Consider the following 23,520-nt stretch of genomic DNA (forward strand, 5'->3'; position numbering starts at 1 on the left):
AACGAAAATAGAAGATTATTGGGGAATCAAGTTACTTCAATTGAAAATAGCCTTCTACAATTGATGTCAAGCTTTGATAACTATGACAGAATTCAGACAGAATATGCATTATGGAAGGAGAAATATCAGGCATTTGATAATGCTCACAGTTCTTATCATAGTGAATTAGTGAGCCCACATGAACTAGAAGAATCTTCAACATGGTATGCTAGGAGAAAGAGTGACTTTATGAGTTTCAGAGAATCAGTAGACGTTTGGCTGAAGGATGCTGAAGAGAGGTTAGACATAGATATTGTGTCAAATGTAGTCAGGCCTGAAGATAGCATTTCACATGCTTGTTCGGATAGAAGTTATCAGTCGACAGTACAGTCCACTGCTTCTAAAGAGAGAATGAAAGCGGAAGCTAAGCGAGCAGAGTTGTTAGCACGCTCTTCAGTATTGAAACAGAAGCAAATGTTAGAGGAAGAAGAAAGTCGTCTTAGACACTTGAAAGAAGAAGTTGAGCTTAGAGCAGAATTAGCAGCTACAGAAGCCAAAACACTGGTATATAAGCAGTATGAGAGTGAAGATAGTCAGAAAGTAATTCAGAGGGATGATACTTCAAACATTAAGGAGGAAAAAGAGATTCATATCAGTCAGAGACGTCCAAGTACACCGAGAGTAGAATACTTAGACAATGTTAGAAACTTTGACTCATCAACTAGAAGACTTAGCAACCAGAATAGTGGAAACCCACTTTCAAATGATGGAAAACCAAAACCAAGTTCAGGTGAAGGGAAACCACAGTCTGACACATCATTACATGATATCTTGAGCAAACAGAACCAATTGATGGAACTATTAATGGAGCAGCAACTTATGTCAAAGTTACCATTTAGAGATATTTCTGCATTCAGTGGGAATCCGTTGGAATTTCATGGTTTCATGCAATCTTTTGAACACATCATTGAAGAAAAAACTCATAACCCGAAAGATAGGTTGTATTATTTAGCGCAGTACACAAGAGGGGAACCTTATAAATTAGTGCAGAGCTGTATGCTTATGAGACAAGAAGATTGTTATTGGACAGCAAAGAATCTTCTCAGAAAGAAATATGGAGATCCGTTTAAGGTGGCTTCAGCATACATCGAGAAAGCATTGAATTGGCCACCTGTGAAATCTGAAGATGTTCAGGCATTGAACAGTTTCTCACTCTTTCTAATAGGATGTAAGAACAGCATGACCAATATTGAATATATGAGAGAGTTAGATCACCCTATCAACTTGAGAACTCTTGTTTCGAAGCTACCATTCAAGCTGAGGGAGAGATGGAGAATGCAAGCCCATTTAATCCAAGAAAAGCAAAGAAGATATGCTGATTTCATAGATCTTGCTGAATACGTGGAGGAACATACAGAGATAATATCCAACCCATTGTACGGCAATATTGTGGAAGACAAAGCATCTAAGACTAAAGTACAACCAACCAAAACAAGCAAATATAAAAGTTCAAGCTTTACCACTGTATTGTCGGAAGTTGAAAATTCCAAGGCAAGGAGGTTTGAATCCCCAAAACACACAGATATGAAATCCGAAAGGAATACATTGGAGAGTTATACAGATCGCACAATATCTAGTGAACAGCAGACAAATGGGAGTAAAAGTGCTTTTAGATCTCCATGTCTATATTGTCATGCAGAACATTCCTTGGGAAATGTGCAAGCGACTGCGCAACAAGCCAAATGAAGAGAGGTTAACATTCCTTAGGTCCAAAGGTCTTTGTTTCCGGTGTCTTAACCATGGGCACATAAGTAAAGATTGTACCAAGAAACTTTCATGTGAACTCTGTGGAAGAACACATGCTACAGTATTGCACTTTAATAACAAGAATAATCTTCACCAGACAGGTTCATCAGCTCCAAAGGAAGTTGCAAGTAATCATGTAACTGTCTGTGATGCGAAGGATACTGGGGCCGGAAACAGAGAGTGTGGCATGCCTATTATCCCTGTACGAGTAAAGGTAGACAGTGGGGATGAGTGTGTAGAGACTTATGCTTTCCTGGACAGTGGCAGCTCAGGAACATTCTGTACAGAAAACATCATGAAGAAACTTAGAATAGAAGGGAGAAGGTCTCAAATCACAATACACACATTGGGACAGGACAAAGAAGTTGACAGCTTTCTTTTGAGAAATCTTGAAGTCACAAGTCTGGATGGAGATAGTGTGATTAAATTACCAGATGTGTACAGTCAGAAACAGATACCAGTCTCTAGGTCTGATATGTATGTACAAGAGGATCTCAAACAATGGTCATACTTGAAGGAAGTAAACTTGCCTACAATCAATGCTGAAGTTGAACTTCTCATAGGAAATAATGTTCCGCAGGCTATGGAGCCATGGCAAGTTATTAACAGTGAAGATGAAGGACCATATGCTGTCAAGACATTGCTTGGATGGACAGTGAGCAGTCACATGAGAGGAAGCAGTGATGGTCAGAGCAAAACACAGTTTTCAGTCAACAGAATCATGCATGATGTGAGAACAGATTTGAATCAACAGTTAACAGATCAATTCAATCATGATTTTAGTGAAAGTACAGCAGATGAAAAGTCAGAGATGTCACAAGAAGATAAACAGTTCATCAGAATCATGGAAAATTCTGTTACTTTGAAAGACGGACACTATCAGTTGGACTTACCTTTTCGCGACCATAGTGTAAAGATGCCCAACAACAAACATCAAGCATTGGAAAGAATGAACTCCTTGAAAAGGAAGTTTCAGAGGAATCAACAATACTTTGAAGATTACAAAGGATTTATTGATAAACTTTTAGAAAAAGGTTATGCTCAGAAAGTCCCTGATGAGAAATTGGGTCGGTCAGATGGAAAGGTCTGGTACTTAGTTCATCATGGCATATATCATCCGAAAAAGCCACAGAAAATCAGAGTTGTTTTTGATTGTTCAGCCAGGTTTCAAGGAACTTCGTTAAATGATCAACTGTTACAAGGACCAGATCTCACTAACTCGCTTCTTGGTGTGTTACTCCGATTCAGACAGGAGCCGATTGCAGTTATGTCTGATATAGAATCCATGTTTTACCAAGTGAATGTCAATCCAGATAACTATGATGTATTGCGTTTCCTCTGGTGGACTGATGGAAACATTGACGAAGATATCATAGAGTATCAGATGAAAGTACACATTTTCGGAGCTGTTTCATCCCCAAGTTGCTCAAACTTTGCACTTCGGCAAACAGCAGAAGATAGTGCGAAGAACTTCAGTCCAAATGTAATCAACACGATAGAGAAGAATTTCTATGTTGATGACTGTCTCAAGTCGCTTGCGACAGAAATTGAAGCAGTTGATCTTGTTCAGGACTTGACCACAGCATGCCAGAAAGGTGGATTTCACTTGACTAAATGGATTAGTAATAGCAGAAAGGTGTTGGATAACATACCTGAGAATGAAAAGGCAAAAGAAGTTAAAGATTTAGATTTGAATCAGAACAGTTTACCAATAGAAAGGGCACTTGGAATGAGATGGTGTATTGAAACTGACCAATTCAAGGTAAAGATTGATATTAACCCAAGACCAGCGACCAGAAGAGGCATACTTTCCATTGTAAGCTCAGTGTATGACCCGCTTGGATTAGTTGCGCCTTTCATTCTGCCTGCCAAGTCTCTACTACAGGAACTATGCAGACTCAAATATGGATGGGATCAGGAACTACCTAGGAAGTATGTGATCATATGGCAGAATTGGCTTCATAACTTACCGAAGTTGGAGGACCTCGCCATCAACCGATGTGTTAAGTCGACACAATTACAAGACATTTCATCGACACAGATTCACACTTTTGCTGATGCCAGTGAAAACGGATATGGGACTGTAAGCTATTTGAGACAAGTGGACACCACTGGTAAGGTACACTGCACCTTCCTTATTGGTAAATCCAGAGTCACGCCTTTGAAGCAGATTACAGTGCCTAGGTTAGAACTGACAGCATCAACAGTTGCGGTAAGAGTTGATAATTTACTAAGAAGAGAGTTGGAAATCCCAGTGGAAAAGACATTCTTCTGGACCGACAGTATGTCAGTTTTGTGCTATTTACAGAATAAGAGCACAAGATATCAGACATTTGTAGCTAATCGACTAGCTGTCATACATGAGATGTCAAACCAATCACAGTGGCGTTACGTTCCTTCAGAGGAGAATCCTGCCGATGATGCGTCAAGAGGAATATCACTCAAGTCAGTGGAAAAATGTACAAGATGGCTTAATGGACCAGAATTTCTCAAAGAAGAGGAATCAAAGTGGCCTATTCCAAAGACAAACATTCCAGAAGTTACCGAAGGTGACCCAGAAGTGAAGACAGTTTGCTTAAGCAAGGTTTCAGCAAATGATGCATCAGAGCCTATCAACAAGCTGTTCGCCTACTATTCGGATTGGTTCCGATTGAAAAGAGCTGTCGCGTGGCTGCTGCGACTGAAGAAAATATTTCGTGAAAGAGGTAAACAAACCGATAAAACAGCATGTAAGTACAGTTTGAGATCAAAGCAAACATTTTCTGGAAAAGGAAACTCTCCGTTAACTGTATCAGAAATGGAAAATGCTGAAATAACCATTTTGAAGCATGTTCAAAGACAAACCTTTTCAGAAGAAATTGATATTTTGAAAAGTCAACTGAACAAGAAATCAACAGCCAAAATCAAGAAGAAAAGTCCAATCTATCGGCTTAATCCATTTGTCGAAGATGATGTTCTACGTGTGGGAGGACGTATCGGAAAAGCAAATTTGAATGACTTGTCGAAATATCCCATTATTTTGCCAAAGAAATGTCATGTTACAAATCTACTCATTCAGTACATTCATGAAATTGCTGGCCATATGGGAAGAAATCATATCCTTTCAAGACTTGCAGACAAGTATTGGATATTGAAAGGTAACTCTGCAGTTCGCAGCATACTAAACAAGTGTGTTGTGTGCAGACGACAACAGTCGAAGCCTTGTGAACAGAAAATGTCAGACCTGCCAAGCGACAGATTAGTTCATGCAGAACCACCTTTCACTTATGTGGGAATTGACTATTTTGGACCTATCATGGTCAAGCGAGCTCGTAATCAGGTCAAAAGGTATGGTGTTCTCTTTACGTGTTTGACAATACGAGCCATACATCTTGAAGTCGCATATTCTTTAGACACGGATTCTTGTATATGCGCATTACGCAGATTCATCGCGAGAAGAGGTCAGGTTAAGTCAATCCGGTCTGACAATGGGACAAATCTTGTTGGAACTGAAAGGGAACTGAGAGAGCAAATTGAAAGTTGGAATCAGTCAAAGATTCATGAATCCTTGTTGCAGAAGAATGTGGATTGGATATTTAATCCCCCGGTAGCTTCACATTTTGGAGGTATTTGGGAAAGGCAAATAAGAACTGTTAGGAAAGTACTTTCTGGACTTGTCAAAGAACAGATTTTGGATGATGAAGGATTGCAGACTGTTTTCTGTGAAATTGAGGCTATTGTCAATAGTAGACCTATTTCCAAAATCTCTAGTGACCCCAATGATTTGACACCACTAACTCCAAATCATCTACTTCTACTCAAGGAATCTACTAGTCTATCACCCGGTGTGTTTCGAAAAGAAGATTTGTATGTCAAGAGAAGATGGCGCCAAATTCAATACATGTCTGACTTATTCTGGAAGCGTTGGGTGGGAGAATACCTACCGTTATGTCAAGAGCGTCAAAAATGGTTGGAACCAAGACGAAATCTCCAGGTAGGGGATGTCGTGTTGATTGTGGACAGTTTGTCACCAAGATGCTCCTGGCCTATGGGGCGCATAATGAATGTGTATCCAGATAGACAAGGTCATGTGCGTCAAGTACAAGTGAAGACAAGAGTAAGCACTCTTGAGAGACCAGTCAACAAGTTGTGTTTACTGCTAGAAAATGAGCAGTAATATTATGATTAATGTTTCCTTGTCTAATTCTAATTCTTAAGATTAATTTACAGAGACTGTTAAGCCAGTATGAAGTTCATACTGCAGTGATGTACAGAATGTACAAATAACATTCCAGTGATGTACCGGGCATAAAATGTGACATTCCAGTGATGTACAGAATGTACAAATAACATTCCAGTGATGTACCGGGCATAGAATGTGACATTCCAGTGATGTACAGAATGTACAAATAACATTCCAGTGATGTACCGGGCTCAATATGTGACATTCCAGTGATGTACCGAGCAAAATATGTGACATTCCAGTGAGGTATCCAGTCATGTACATTACTGACAAACAAGTGACAATCATGTCAGTTTATTTGTGATTGTTTCAGGATTGAAACATATAATTTATAGTGTGTTTGACTCTTTGAGTTTATTATTACAAGGGAAGCTATGTTAAATGTATTTTGCCAGATTATGATACAATGGTGATGTGACAGTGAAAAGTAAGTTATTTCACTGATTGTGAGACTAAAGGTGTGAAGATATAGTAAAGCTACAATTTTGAATTATGATTTAAAGTATTTCTTGTGCTGAAAGATTCAGTATTAATTTGAATGTACATTTAAGGTGATGAATTTAACTTTAATCTGTGTTATCAGTATTTCAAAAGTGAATAAGAATGATATTTCCTTTGTTTACACGAGGGCACTTATATATTTTGATGTAATTAGTCACAGGTTGTTACTAATTAGGGGCCGGAGTGTAAGTGCCAGTTATAGCATCTGTTTGACAGTGACAGCAGTGAGCTATAATTAGAAACAAGAGTATGGGTCATGTGATGGGTCATGTGACTGGTCATGTGACGGGGAGTTGAGGCGAGGCGAGCCACGGGCAGGGGTGAGAGAGAGGTCGGCCGAAGCAAAAAGATGCTAACGTTCGGGCATAGGGCTACACGGTTTTCAACCGTATTACAGCGTAATTTAAAGGGTTTGCATAGGAAATATGAGTTGTAACTGTAATGGTCCTGAATAAAGAAGTGGAACAACGTCCTGCGTTTGTGGAAACTACATCATACCACAACACATATGAAACACAGGGGCTTGTCACGCAAAAACTAGCATCAAGGTATATACTGTCACCGCCAGGGTCTTAGCAATATAGACCTGTGAAGGTCTGGGTTAGAATGAACCTTCAGTAACCCATGCTGGTCGTAAGAGGCGACTAACGGGATCGGGTGGTCAGCCTCGCTGGCTTGGTTGACACATGTCATCGGTTCCCAGTTGAGCAGATCGATGCTCATGCTGTTGATCACTGGATTGTCTGGTCCAGACTAGATTATTTACAGACCGCCGCCATATAGCTGTAATATTGCTGAGTGCGTGTAAAACTAAACTCATTGACTCACTCTTAGCAATATATACACCATATATATAGTGCTGAGACTATACACACTGTATTAGTGTATATATAGTGCTAAGATCCTAAGACAATATATACTATATATATAATGCTAAGACCCAAAGACAGTACTGACTCACTCTTAGCAATATATACACCATACATATGGTGCTGAGACTAAAATACTGTATTAGTGTATATATAGTGCTAAGATCCTAAGACAATATATACTATATATATAATGCTAAGACCCAAAGACAGTATATACTATCTATACAAAGATCCTAAGAATATACACTATGTATATATAGTGCTAAGACCCAAGACTACATACGTAGTTTTAAGAGCCCAAGACTATATATTCACTATTTATATAGTGCTAAGATCCTAAGACTATATATATAATATATATATATATATATAGTGCTAAGACTATATATATGCTATATATATATATATAGTGCAAAGATCTTAAGACTATATACTGATTGACTGAGTTTGGTTTTACGCCGCTTTTAGCAATATTCCAGCAATATCACGGCTGGGGACACCAGAAATGGGCTTCACTCATTGTACCCATGTGGGGATTCGAACCCGGGTCTTCGGCGTTTTAACCACTGGACTACCCCACCGCCAATATATACAATATATATATATAGTGCAAAGATCCTAAGACTATATACAATATATATATAGTGCTAAGACTATATATATGCTAAATATATAGTGCTAAGACTCTGAGATTATATATATGCTATCTATATAGCGCGCTAAAGCCCTAAAACTATATACATTATATACATAGTGCTAAGACCTTAAGATTATATATATGCTATCTATATAGCACTAAGGCCCTAAAACTATATCAGGGCTCGATTTAAGAGATGTTAACCTACTTGCACCAGGTGCAACCTAAGATAAAAACCTAGTTGCACCAGCCAAATTCCAGTTGCACTGCTTTTATTGCAATATACAATGTAAGAAATATGGTATTGAATTATTTAGATGTTTTATTGAGAGTTTACCCACTCAAAAATTGAGTTGCACCAGGTGCAAGTTCAGCTAATAGCTAGATAGCACTTTGTAATATTGGGTTGCACCAGTGCAAGTAACAAAGTACTAAATCGAGCCCTGCTATATACATTATATACATAGTGCTACGACCTTAAGATTATATATACTATATAGCGCTAAACCCAAACAAACAATGATTCACTGTGAAGTAACTTAAATCGTGTACAAACATTCTAAACCAAATTCCTTCCATCCTTCTTTCCTTCAGTGAGTTTCTAACCTGTTCTTAACGATGGCTTGCCATGATTTACAGGCTGACGGAATAGCATGGAGGTCAACCACCAACAAACAAATCTTAAACACATGCAGCCATTACCAAGACTCATTATCTGATTACCTTTGGCACGAGATAATGATAAAGTTAACACTAAACACAAATTTCCCAGTTAATCCAAGAAATCATTATACAGGAAGGTTTTCTCTAAAATTATATATGTTCATGAAATAAAATGGCAAAGTTCTGTGTTGGCAGTGTTTACCAGTAATTACCAGAAATTAACAGTAACAAAGAGCTTTTACCCAACCATTCCACTGTACAAGCATTGAATATGACATCATTATCTTTAAATAGAAATCATGACAAACCCTCTATCAACCAAGATCTACAGTTATCACATCGTCTGAGTGTGTTTGTAAAAAGAAGTAACTAGTCTATACTTAGCCAGCTCAACCATTGGTTGATATGAGTCACATGATAGTTCACTGACAACAGTGGAAACATGTTGCATGTACTGGTATCTTTAAAGGCAGCCTGTCCCGAGAGCTGGTCAGTTTAAAACCAAACAAGAGGGAGTGAGTGAGCTGAGTTTTACACGCTTTTAGCAATAGTCCATCAATATCACAGCAGGGGACACCAGAAATGGGCTTCACACATTGTACCCATGTGGGGAATTTAACCCGGGTCTTCGGCATGACAAGCAAACACTTTAATCACTAGGCTACCCCACCTCCCTAACCAAACAAGAACACTGGTCTGAGAAGTTAGAATTTGTTATGAAGTTAACATAATTGACATTAAGCATGTTAAGACAAAGTTTGCATGTGTTTGACTTACAAAATCATATATAAATGAGTAAAAAATCTGTGAAAATAAAGCTGATAAAAAAAACATGTAAGTGCAAATATTTTCACTTTATCTGGCGATTGATCCATCACATTCTAATAGCATGACTAACACAGAAATGTCCAATTGTCAGGCGAGGAGACATAGTCTCCCCAGTTCAAATATTTTAGTCAGGTGCAGAGTCATAAAACAAGATAAAATTCTTGAGTTGCTCAAGAACATGGTTCAAGATCAACAAAAACATTTCACTGAACTTTGTCACGTCATCCAATCACAGATTAGAACATGCAATCTGAGCTGTGTCCGATTAATTTATTTTGACAGGTCACCTCTGTTCATGCAATGTGTTTCTAGAATATTCAATAAATATACACATGGCCATACTAACAGCAACAGTATACTGCATTAATCCCCACCACACCTCCTGTGGATGTGCAATTGTAGTAACTGGATATGTTTGTTGTGAGACAACATGGCCTGGGTTGTTACTGTAATGAATAAATGTGTGCATCAAATCGAGTGAGTGAGTGAGTGAGTGAAGTTTTATTGCTTCACAAACTGAAAAAGTTGACAGAATTATGTTTTAATGATAAAGTATCTCACTCTCACCTGTGTGTTTTCTGATATCAAATCAATCAAAAGACACTTGGGATCAATTATCCACACATGCATGCACGCACAGGTTTGCCACACAAAGCGTTAGTAGTGCTATAACATTCATAAGCCCATGTAAAACCATAGAGTCACGATAGGCAGTAACGCTACAAACGCTTGGTGGATCAGCACCCTGAGCTGTCTTCAGTGAATGTAATGTAAAATATACTTGTTCAACCTGTTATCAAACTGAATGGTAACAAATTGATTTATGCAGTAATGTTTATTTAACCTGAAATGAAGTTTAATATGCTTCAGTTCCTTGACAATATTGAATACTACTCGCATAACAACATATCCAAGTAATCAGTCACATTCAGACCTCAACTGGATTCTCAGAGTTTTTGTACGAAATTTTGAGCTGGGTTTGTTTATCAAGTTGACTGACAGAAAAATGAGTAAAATCACATCAGTATTACTTATTACTCCAAAGGCTCCATTAATTCAGAGATTTAATCAGGCCCTTAGTTGATGAATGTAACGTGATATTATCTTGCTATGCAGTAGAGTAAATATTTTTAGAAGGCTGTCAACGTAATCAGTCCCTTCCAATAAACCTGGAAGAAAACATCAGAGGCCCAGATAAGCGGCATATCCGGGTAAAATACGCATATAAAATTTCCAATTACGCATTGAAAAATAATTGTTGCTTACCAATTACGGATTTAAAATGTTAGATACGAAAAATGTTTAAAACAAATGCGTACGGAATATATTTATAAAAATCACTTGCGTAATGAAAAAGACATCGATTGCTATCAAGTTGTACTGTTAGTATAGGACAAGTGTTGTACTGTCAGTATAGGATGAGTGATTTTTTATGATATCATTTCCATTATATTTAAGAAGGGGTGGAAATGACTTTAAAATTGCTTGTGTACTCTGGTACAGTGGCACATGTAAAATCACTTGCCCTGATAATTTTTCCACTATACCGGCCGATTTTCTGGTTGATCTTTTAAATAAAACAACATAATTAACATTGGAAAGTCAACTGGACACCGGTACACTGTGATATACAAATTAGCTTGCCCGACAGAAAACAACACTGGACTCGGACGTCGGGCAATGGGTTATTTCCACCCCTGTATATTAAAGACAACTTTAACTAAAACCCAAGAATTATCATCCAAGTATTTACAATATCTGTGTTACGAAACCACTGCAAGAAAACATCCAATATAACACCAATATTGATGAATCTCCATTGGCTCCCAGTACAAGCTAGAACCGGGTTCATAGCTCTGACCCTGACCTACAGCTGTTACCATGACGCTAAGATATCTGAAAGAACTTCTCCAGAAACATACTTCACACAAACATCTGAGATCCAATGATCAACTTCTACTATCCATCCCCTAGATCAATCTCAAACCCTTCGGCCATAGACCGCCTCTGTGGTGTAGTGGTTAGAGCGTCCGCCCGGAGAGCGGAAGGTCGTGGGTTCGATCCCAGACCGCGTCATACCAAAAGACGTTAAAATATGGTACTTGTTGGTCCCTGCCTGGTGCTCGGCATTAATGGGTACAACAAGGACTGGTCGGCTCTGAGTCAGTATAATGTGTCTGAGTGGGGTATTCATGCTTCACTGCGGCGTGGTATCTCAGTGGGCTAGCACTATAAAACCAGCTTCAGTCCACATACACATACACACGCATGCACGTCGTCATATGAGCGAAATATTCTCAAGCACGATGTTAAACCCAATTTCACCTTCGGCCAGAGATCATTCTCATTCTGTGTTCCTTCCCTCTGGAGCTCCCTTCCTTTTGATATCAAAACCTCCCATCTTTAGCTTCAGTCCCAACTTAAACCCATCTCTTCTCAACGTACTACCTTTGAGACCCATGCTTTGAGCAACCACAACAGATGGAATATAGCACATAACAAATGCACATATTATCATTATAGTTATTATTAGAGTGACAGTAAACACTGGCATCTAAAAAGGTATGAAGTCCAAAAACATACCATCTGACAATACACTCAACATATAATGAAAATAGGTTGTGTCACTTTGAAAGCTAAAAAATTTTATCCCTGTCGAGCTATGTGGTTTGTAATACAAAGATCGCGACACCATAGTGATCATTACCCAGGGAGACACCACAAAAACTGAATCTATATGTGTACCTGGGATGACCTGGAGTCCGAGTGAAACCATCAACAGCCAACAGCTGCCGGACCTTCTCGTCCCAACTTGAACAATGAACAATATTATCACGATTAATTACCGTCCCTGTAACATGTGCTGAGTGAGGATCCTAACCATGGTAACATGCTGAGTAGTGATGAGATACTTCACATCACCAGTAGAGCTTAAAGTTGTATTCCTAGTCTGTCTCACAGTCCCTGAACCACATTACCGGTATTTTCCTTTCTGTCTAGTCCTGCCTGCAATGCCAGAGCCCTAAATGAGTGAGTGAGTATGGTTTAAGCCATTATTAGCAATATTCCAGCAATATCATGGCAGGGGACACCAGAAATGGGCTTCACACATTGTACCCATGTGGGGAATCGAACCTGTGTCTTCGGTGTGACTAGCGGACACTTTAACCACTAGGCTACCCTACCGCCCACACCCTAAATGAAGCAAGTCTAGATTTCTCCCAACTCACGGGGGCTCCCTTTCAATGTGAGTGGGTTTATTTGTTACTGTCAAAATTATATATATTCAGGAACTAAGCGTTAGTCTATGGGTATTCCTTGTACAAAATTTCAGCATCCTTGGTAACTTATTCTGCAATGACTGTATCCGTGGTGTAGTGAAAGCAGAGCCTGGAGTGCGGAAGGTCGCGGGTTCGATCCCCGACTGCGTCATACCAAAAGACGTTAAAATATGGTACTCGTTGGTCCCTGCCTGGCGCTCGGCATTAATGGGTACAACAAGGACTGGTCGGCTCTGAGTCAGTATAATGTGTCTGAGTGGGGTATTCATGCTTCACTGCGGCGTGGTATCTCAGTGGGCTAGCACTATAAAACCAGCTGAAGTCTGGGCTAGTACAAGCAGCCGCACATACACCTACACACGCTTGCACGTCGTCATATGAGCGAAATATTTTCAAACACGACGTTAAACCCAATTCCACCACCACTTATTCTGCAATTACTGTATCCTATGTCAGTGAAATAAGGCCCGTCCGCCCGCCTGAGACAGGCTAGATTTTTTATGGACGGTCAAAATTTACAGCAAGCCAGTCCGATGGTCTGGTGAAAATGTTAGATGTCCCATACATCTGAGTAAATTCACCACCATATGTTGGTGTCTGGTCTGGTTAAATTCCACTGGTTGCTGTTAACATTTTGAAGTTACAAGCCAAGTGGTTAAAGCGTTCGCTTGTCACGCCGAAGGCCTGGTTAGATTCCCAACATGGGTGCAATGTGTGAAGCCCATTTCTGGTGTCCCCCACCGTGATATTGCTGGAATATTGCTAAAAGTGGCGTAAAACCATACTCACTCACTCACTATTACATAAAATAATAATAAAATCATTAGAATCATCCAATTCTTTCATGTTACCAAGGTAATCAGGGGCAAGGCAATGGAATTTACTGTGCAGAGTTACACCCCTTCAGCATACACCAGAAGCTGATGCACAAGCTATGTTCCTCGGCCCAATACCGAAGCTTGTTTATCACTTAGGCTTTCCTCCATCAAGCTGACACTCATGATATCATAGGACTGACTGACTGAGTTTGGTTTTACGCCGCTTTTAGCAATATTCCAACACATCACGGCGGGGGACACCAGAAATGGGCTTCACACATTGTACCCATGTGGGGATTCGAACCCGGGTCTTCCGTGTGACGAGCCAACGCTTTAACCACTAGGCTACCCCACCGCCCCGATATCATAGGATCACCATGATTACTCTTCAGTGTGGCATTGAATGGAAGTAACACTATTCAATCTGCCAAATTGATATAAAAGTATAAGGTGATCCATAATTTTCTTAGTTAATACATTATAAGTTGTAAGCTTCTCTCGAGGGTAATACAGTCTGATGTACGCCTCTTTGCAGCAGTGTCACCCGGGCCGGTAGGCACCACATGCATCATATTATGACGTCATATGAGTATTAGCGATACAACTTCTCGGCGGAGAGTTTGGCGGTTACCGTGGCAGCGGGTAATATTTTTTTCAGTTGTCACCCTCCTGGAAGGGGTGACACAGAAACTTGTTAAAGCGTCATTGACCAATGAAATTCAAGTATTTTACATGAAGGCAAGATAATATAAGTTGTATGCTTCTCCCTCGGGTAATACGGTCTGATGTACGCCTCTTTGTGGCAGTGTCACCCGGGCCAGTAGGCTACAAAAAGGCGTACATCAGACTGTATTACCCAAGGGAGAAGCATACAACGTATTTATCTTACCGCCATGTTAAATGTACAAAATTTTATTTTATTTTATTTTGAAGATCGCTACCGACTATATGACATGTAAACCAAATGGCGTCTGCCTCTCGACTGGATTTTTAAATCTGTGAAACATATTCTGACAAGCTTAAAACTGCTATAAAAAAAGGTTAATTGTGTTTAAGTTGAGTGTGCAAACGATTCAATGTATACAACAGTTTAAATAAAGCAGTGAAAGTCGGTAAAATAAATCTGTACATACTGAACTTAAAAACAGCTAATCGAACATTTTTTAACTCCGGGCACTACATGTGTCATATTATGACGTCATACGAGTATTAGCGATACAACTTCTCGGCGGAGAGTTTGGCGGTCACCGTGGCAGCGGGTAATATTTTTCCAATTGTCACCCTCCTGGAAGGGGTGACACAGAAACTTGTTAAAACGTCATTGACCAATGAAATAAAAGTATTTTACATGAAGGTAAGATAAGGAGTTTTATCAACTTTCAGGCAATGTAGAGCCTTGGAGCTGTAAGCTTAATTGTCTATTTGTCTAATTGTTTCACAACAACCAATAAAGAATCTTGTCTGGAACTGTCAAAGTGACAGAACATTCATGAATAAGTCAAACATGAGCAACAATGTATGTGCTGGACACAATGACATGAAATCAGTCTGATAAAGTTTGATCTTAAAACAAGTATGACATACTCGGGAAGGGGAGATAAGCATGATATACAAGGGTTCCTTGGTTGGTTGGTTAGTTGTTCAACACGCACTCAGCAATATTACAGCTATGTGATGTTGGTCGGTGAATAATTGAGTCTGGACCAGACAATCCAGTGATCAACAGCATGAGCATTGATCTACACAACTGGGATACAATGACGTGTGTCAATGAAGTTAATGACCACCTGATCCTATAAGTCGCCTCTTACAACAAGCATGGGTTGCGGAAGACCAATTCTAACCCGGATCTACACGGATGATATACCGATACAAGGGACCTATTCTGACCAGGAACCTTTCTTGAGACAAGACAAGGTTGATCTGACAGAATGAGCATTTATCCAACAAAACATATTTATTATTGTACATAATTTAAACTTCATTCAATCTGAGCATTAATATCTGTGAACTCTTCTACATACCAAGAGTGAGTGAGTGAGTTAAGTTTTACACCACTTTTAGCAATATTCCAGCAATATCATGGCGGGAGACACCAGAAAAGGGCTTCACACATTGTACCCATGTGGGGACTCGAACCCGGGTCTTCGGCGTGACGAGCGAACGCTTTAACCACTAGGCTACCCCACCGCCCCACATACCAAGAGAAGATAACAGTTAAATGTGTGCTCAATCGTTCAATAGTTTTTCAAACTAATCCCCTTAGACCTTGACTTTTGCCACCAATGTTGGATGGATTTTATCCCAGTTTTGTAGAAGTTCTATTCCTGGCTGTCCAAAAAGTTCTCATCATTGTTAGAGTTGAAATGGGTTCCTGGTAGAGTGTTTGATGTTTGGGAACAGATTTGAAGATAAAGGAGTTCAAAACTATGCTAGTGGATTATGGCTATGTCATGATAGAAGAGAAACCTTTTCTGCACAATATTTCACATATCTTACTCTTAATTTCACTACAGAGCAAGTATGTCACTGTCACAACCTTTCCAGCTGATGGGGAAGTCTTTGCCTACTTTGGTGGTGATGTCAATGTTGCAAGTCTTTGGATTCTTGTTTAGACTCACACTGGAAGTGAACCCAGGTTTCATCCATTGTCACAAATCATTGCAAGAACCTTTCTGGATCAGTTCCAAACAGAGCTAGATTATCACCAGACATGTTGTATTTTATGTCTTTTTTGATCTGATGTCAAACACTCGGGAATCAATCCTTTCATCACTACCAAAGTTTCTGTTAAAATAGAATTCAATGACTTCAAACCAAAAAATGGGGAGACTCTGTCCTTTACCTGTTGGTCATCTCCATTTCATTCATTAAATCTTAATCCCTTCTAGATTTGCTGACACATCAGGCCTTGGTGGATAGGGGTTGTCTCCAAGCCTCTCCTTGTCACATTAAACTCCTCTGCCCAGTCGTAATTTGTGGCATAGAAAGGGGAATCCTTCCAAATGTTGTAGTAATATCTTCATAGACGGTTTCGGATGTTGAAACCATTTTCTGCAAGTACTTGCTCACTACTTGTTCCATAAGTTTTCCCAAACCACCTCCTTTGTGATCATCAAAGGTTTGCAATCAACAGCTAGATGTATTTTACCCTCAAATGAGCATAAATTTAAATAGCATTAATTTTTGTCCCTTTGTTTTACTTATATTGTTTCAAGGAAGTCACAGTAGAAAATTTGTAATCACTTGCAATTATGAAACCTTTGGAATATGATTCTGAAAGATTTCCTGGTCAAGCAATTCAGACTTGGATCCATGCAGGAATGAACCTAAACTTGTAGGAGCATGAAAGAGTGAGTGAGTTTAGTTTTGTGTCACTTTTAGCAATATTCCAGCAATATCACGCCAGGGGATACCACTATACCAGAAATGGGTCAAACAAGACGGAATCCAAAATACATATGGATGTTGCAGGAGTGGAAACAAATATATAGATATGAGCGTACACTGATTATGTACTTATTTACTAACCAGTTGTTTCTTCACTAATGACTGCTCAAACTGAAAAAAGATCCAGGGCTTTACTTCCACTTACAACACTTTGGATTAAAGGGTCCCCCCAAACTAACTTTCAAAGGCCCCAGGAAATATGGAGTTCAGTAAAAGTAGTGAGTGAGTGAGTTTAGTTTTACGCAGCATTCAGCAATATTCCAGCTATATGGAGGCTGTCTGTAAATAATCGAGTCTGGACCAGACATTCAAGTGATCAACAGCATGAGCATCGATCTGCGCACTTGGGGATCGATGACATGTGTCAACCAAGCCAGCGAGCCTGACCACCCAATCCCGTTAGTCACCTCTTCCGACAAGCATGGGTTACTGAAGGCTCATTCTAACTCTTCACGGGTCCTATATATATTGAACAATGACCAGTTTCTTCACATTATCATATCTTGTGCAGTGCACTTTGCTATATCACAGCCTCACACTGTTACTATCTACACGCTGAACAAATAATAATGTTCCCTGCATTGCATTTATACTAGGATGACTTGATGGACCAAACTCGTAACAGTTGAAATGTTAGTCCCGTATAATAACCAATATTCCGCCTGATTATCATGTCTTTCTCTCAAAATAGCATCCACCACTACTCGTGGAAATAAATCAGCTCTTGGTTTCTTACCTAAGTACATTCATGTAATGTAAATACGTGAACGTGGACTGACGTTATGAGATCTTTGTGGTTGGGAATCGATGACATGCATGTTACATATATGTAGGACTCAGATCTGTGGCGAGTCTCTAATCTATGGCGGGTTTCCTAATCCGTGGCAGGTTTGATTGTTCGATTGTTACATGACATCATTGCGTAATTACGTCATTACGCGATGACGTCATAATCGCTAACCGTTCCTGACGTTATTCGACACTAGCCGTTTGTGGCGATAGTAAGCTCAGGAAAATCTTCAAAGCTAAGAAAATGGAAACCATAGAAAATGATGGTTTTGTAATTGCGGAGCTACCTACAAAGAAGAAAAAACACGTATCAAAAGATCTCAATGCAGAGACATTTTGGAAAGACATGGAAAAACTTGATACGTGTGGATTACAAAACTGAAAACGCTGAATCCGAAATGGGGAAGTTTAAAGATTTGCAAGATTAGCATGGCCTAAATTGTTGATGCTCTCTTAGTTCTATGATAGTCATAAAAACATTAGCAATATTGAAATATCTTAGTGCTAACAGAGCTTCGAAAATCTAGGCCCAGGGGTATCAGTAAGTCAGAAACACATAAATGAAATGCCATAAACCCCTATTCTACCGAGGTAAAATGTTCTAATGACGATGTGTAGGAAATCCGCCACAGATTAGGGTAGGTACGGCAATCCGCCACAGATTAGGTACGGCAACTAGCCATGGATTTGAAAATCTGCCATGGATTTGGAAATCCGCCGCGGATTTGAGGCCTGCCATGGATCCGAGTACTACATATATTTACACACAACATGCAAAAGACAGAGAACAGACAAAGGTTCTACAATGTCAACACATGACACACAGATCTATATCAAGTACAAATGTTCGCAAGAATCTTCAGTTCAGGTGAGACTGACATAAAATTGATAAGCTTACATACCTATTTCAAAATTTATCCAGTTTACTTGCAGCCTGATGATGAAATACCTAAGTTTAAGTTGCTAATTGGGCCTATTTACTTACAATTCAACATAATGAACAAGGTATCTAAACAAGTTTACTTGGTTTACAGAGGGAACCATTAAAACAAACAAAATAGATGAAACAGCTGTACTGAGAACAGGAATTTGCTGCATATTTTGTGAAATGTTTTGGAAAACTTGTTTCAGTACGTTAATACTTGCAGCTTTATACAGATATGTAATTAATTAGTATCCTTGCAATTTATACAATTAAAATGGTAATTCATTAGATATTGTTTTGAGAACATTTACTCAGTAGGCTTTGTGTTTTGCACATCTGCACTATTAACAACAAATGAAACCACAATAGGAAACTGTCATTTGCAGCTGTATATATATAGTCCGAAGGCCAATTAATTATAGCCGAGAAAAAAACTTTACTTAGAGGGGTTTGAGTCTCCATATTCTCTAACGATAAATATGACAGTTAAATGCCGGAATCTTATAAAAATACCTGGATATATGAATACCTGACAACTCTCACGCGAACACGGATAACATATGACTGTCGAAGATCGTTGACAACGCTCAGCAGATTAATGTCATTTTGCAAGTCTACGATGTCCTGCCAGTATCTCAGAAAAGATAATCTTGATAAGGGTCAGCTGGTTATGTAAATGTTGAAATACTACCTGGTAGTCTTCTGTCTGATACTAAATAATGAATTGGAACCTACTTGATTTAAATCCAGTCTGCCAATGATCCGTTTGCATTGTTTTTGTTTTGTTGGTCAACTTTCATTGACAGGGGCAGCCATTTCCACTTAAGTGTATAGTAGTGGATAATATATTTTATTTCTTAATTCTCATTGACAAATGCTCTTACGACAAGTCTGCATAACACAATGTTTATATTTTTAAAGAATCCCACAGTTTTATAATAAGGACATAGTTTGCAGCAGGGAAGCAATTACCAATGCTGAATATATCATCGTGTAGTTTATCGAGTAGTATCCTAGCGAAGGACGGTAACTCTAGAACACTTCCTGAATGGTGGGCGTTTCTACGCGCAGTGAACTTCTTCACTTATGAACATGATAAATGTAGGTTCGAATCCCAAACTGTGATATCTAAAGATTCTGACGATTCATAAAGAATGGTCCCTCGTTTTGACATAGTAAAATTACAGTTTGTATACAAAAGTAATTGTTTATGTCAAATAATTATCCCTGCATTAAGTGAATCTAAGGACATTGCTATGCAAAATCTATACATGTTTTTGTGTGTGTCTGTCGTTGTCTGCTGTTGCTTTATTGTGTGTAAGATTTTACTTGTATTATATCTGCTTAGCCATTCTTGCTTGTGTAACCAATGAAATTGTGGAGAGAGAGAGAGAGAGAGAGAGAGAGAGAGAGAGAGAGAGAGAGAGAGAGAGAGAGAGAGAGAGAGAGAGAGAGAGAGAGAGAGAGAGAGAGAGAGAGAGAGAGAAGAGAGAGAGTGTAAAGAGGTTAATAGTTTATATATATTGGGAAATTGGCACAATATGAATCAACACGAAATTCCCTCCAACACGTTTCAACTTTTCTTCGGGGAGCTGAAGTTGAAACATGTAGAAGGGACATTCGTGTATCATTATTATTATCATACGCACACACATACGCACGCACACACGCACACACACACATATCTCATTGAACACACCCATTGTCATTAGCTATATATTGCAATTCTCCAATTTTCCACGTCGTATCGGTACTCTTTTTATCAGACCACGTAGGGCTTGAGACATGCAGGTGTGCGACATACTCCCTTTTTGACCATGCAGGGCTTGAGACGTGCGATATGTTCCCTTTTTATCAGACCACGTAGGGCTTGAGATATGCGACATGTTCTCTTTCTATCAGAACATGGAGGGCTTGAGACGTAGAGGTGTGCGACAACCTTTCTATCAGACCATGTAGAGCTTGAAACGTGCAGGTGTGCGACATGTTCCCTTTCTGTCAGACCATGGAGGGCTTGAGACGTACAGGGTGTGCAACATACTCCCTTTAAATCAGACCATGGAGGGCTTGAGACGTGCAGGTGTGCGACATGTTCCCTTTCTGTCAGACCATGTAGGGCTTGAGACGTAGAGGTGTGCGACATACTCCCTTTAAATCAGACCATGTAGGGCTTGAGACGTAGAGGTGTGCGACATACCTTTATATCAGACCATGTAGAGCTTGAAACGTGCAGGTGTGCGACATGTTCCCTTTCTGTCAGACCAGGGCTTGAGACGTAGAGGTGTGCGACAACCTTTCTATCAGACCATGAGAGCTTGTGCAGGTGTGCGACATACTCCCTTTATATCAGACCATGTAGGGCTTGAGACGTAGAGGTGTGCGACAACCTTTCTATCAGACCATGTAGAGCTTGAAACGTGCAGGTGTGCGACATGTTCCCTTTCTGTCAGACCATGTAGGGCTTGAGACGTAGAGGTGTGCGACAACCTTTCTATCAGACCATGTAGAGCTTGAAACGTGCAGGTGTGCGACGTACTCCCTTTATATCAGACCATGGAGGGCTTGAGACGTGCAGGTGTGCGACATGTTCCCTTTCTGTCAGATCATGGAGGGCTTGAGACGTAGAGGTGTACGACATACTCCCTTTATATCAGACCATGTAGGGCTTGAGACGTAGAGGTGTGCGACATATTCCCTTTATATCAGACCATGTAGGGCTTGAGACGTGCAGGTGTGCGACATGTTCCCTTTCTGTCAGACCATGTAGGGCTTGAGACGTAGAGGTGTGCGACATGTTCCCTTTATATCAGACCACGTAGGGCTTGAGACGTAGAGGTGTGCGACAACCTTTTCTGTCAGACCATGTAGAGCTTGAAACGTGCAGGTGTGCGACATGTTCCCTTTCTGTCAGACCATGGAGGGCTTGAGACGTGCAGGTGTGCGACATGTTCCCTTTATATCAGACCACGTAGGGCTTGAGACGTGCGACATGTTCCCTTTCTGTCAGACCATGTAGAGCTTGAAACGTGGAGGTGTGCGACATGTTCCCTTTCTGTCAGACCATGGAGGGCTTGAGACGTAGAGGTGTGCGACATACTCCCTTTATATCAGACCACGTAGGGCTTGAGACGTGCGACATGTTCCCTTTCTGTCAGACCATGTAGAGCTTGAAACGTGGAGGTGTGCGACATGTTCCCTTTCTGTCAGACCATGGAGGGCTTGAGACGTAGAGGTGTGCGACATACTCCCTTTATATCAGACCACGTAGGGCTTGAGACGTGCGACATGTTCCCTTTCTGTCAGACCATGTAGAGCTTGAAACGTGGAGGTGTGCGACATGTTCCCTTTCTGTCAGACCATGTAGGGCTTGAGACGTAGAGGTGTGCGACATACTCCCTTTATATCAGACCATGTAGAGCTTGAAACGTGCAGGTGTGCGACATGTTCCCTTTCTGTCAGACCATGTAGGGCTTGAGACGTAGAGGTGTGCGACAACCTTTCTATCAGACCATGTAGAGCTTGAAACGTGCAGGTGCGCAACGTGTTCCCTTTCTGTAAGTCCACGTAGGGCTTGAGACCTGCAGGTGTGCGACGCGTTCTCTTTTCTCAGACCTTTTAGGGCTCGAGACGACAGTCGCAGAACAGAGGCCATTCCTGGAATTAAGCTCTGAAGTGTGCTATCACTGTACAGATCTTCTCCGATAGAGCCTATGATCTTCTCGGATATAGCCTATCGGCATAGCGGTAAAGACTGAGTGAGCGAGTATGATTTTACGCCAGCAAACATCACAAAGGGCTAGACTAGAAGTGGTGTTGTACCCGAGTGTTCGGCGTGACGAGCAAACGCTTTAACCACAAGGCTACCCAACCGCCTGACATAAATGACCTTGCTTGTTCATCCCCTTCTGTGTCCCACTCCGTGGTATTGTTGAAATACTGGTAAAAGCGGCGTAAAATCTTATTCACTCACTCATCCCCTTCGCCGTGACCCGTGAAGATCCGGGTTTGAATTGGTCTTCAGCAACTCGACAGCAACCCATGCTTGTCGTAAGAGGCGACTAACGGGATCAGGTGGTCACGTTCGCTGACTTGCTTGACACATGTCATCGTATCCTAATTGCGTAGATCGATGCTGAGTGCAGCGTTAAACCCATGCTTGTCGTAAGAGGCGACTAACGGGATCAGGTGGTCACGTTCGCTGACTTGCTTGACACATGTCATCGTAACCTAATTGCGTAGATCGATGCTGAGTGCAGCGTTAAACAACAATCAAACCAAACCATTCGCAGTGTTTGTCAAATTTGTCAAAGTTCGTTTAAATCAAAGTTATCTGGAAATAATGACAAGGTTCCAAAATATTTTCTATTTGGTGAAAGAAAGACAAATATACTACACACGAAGTTAAGACATTCGTGTAGTTCATTACAAGCAGATCTGTTTCGGGTTATTCTATCAGAGAGTAGAGCTTGCAATTGTGGTGCTCCGGTGGAAGATGCTAACCATTTCTTCTTAAAATGTCCAAAATTTGTCAGTTGCCGTTTTGATCTGAAGAAAGACTTTAAACTATCAAAAAGTTCAGTTAGACATTGATACCATTCTTTACGGCAATTCTGCTCTGCCAAATACTATCAATGAAAATATCTTTAGACATGTGCATAAATACATTGAAGCGCTTCAATTAATCAATAATATGTCTCAATATTATTATGTCCATCCATTACGTCCAACCATTATTGTTCATGTTTCTGA

At 40.2% G+C, this 23,520-nt stretch overlaps 1 protein-coding gene across 1 annotated transcript in view; it reads right to left on the reverse strand.

The window, feature by feature from the left end:
- LOC124268743 (phosphatidylinositol 4-phosphate 3-kinase C2 domain-containing subunit alpha-like) overlaps positions 1-19,585 on the reverse strand; it is a 71,854-nt gene extending 52,269 nt beyond the window's left edge. Inside the window, 1 exon segment of the mRNA XM_046703773.1 lies at positions 19,507-19,585. The gene's annotated coding sequence lies outside the window, so the exon portion shown is untranslated.
- Positions 19,586-23,520: the final 3,935 nt, after the last annotated feature.

Source organism: Haliotis rubra, unplaced genomic scaffold (assembly GCF_003918875.1).
Source record: "Haliotis rubra isolate DU_JTF1 unplaced genomic scaffold, ASM391887v1 Scf14, whole genome shotgun sequence".
NCBI classification, from domain to species: domain Eukaryota; kingdom Metazoa; phylum Mollusca; class Gastropoda; order Lepetellida; family Haliotidae; genus Haliotis; species Haliotis rubra.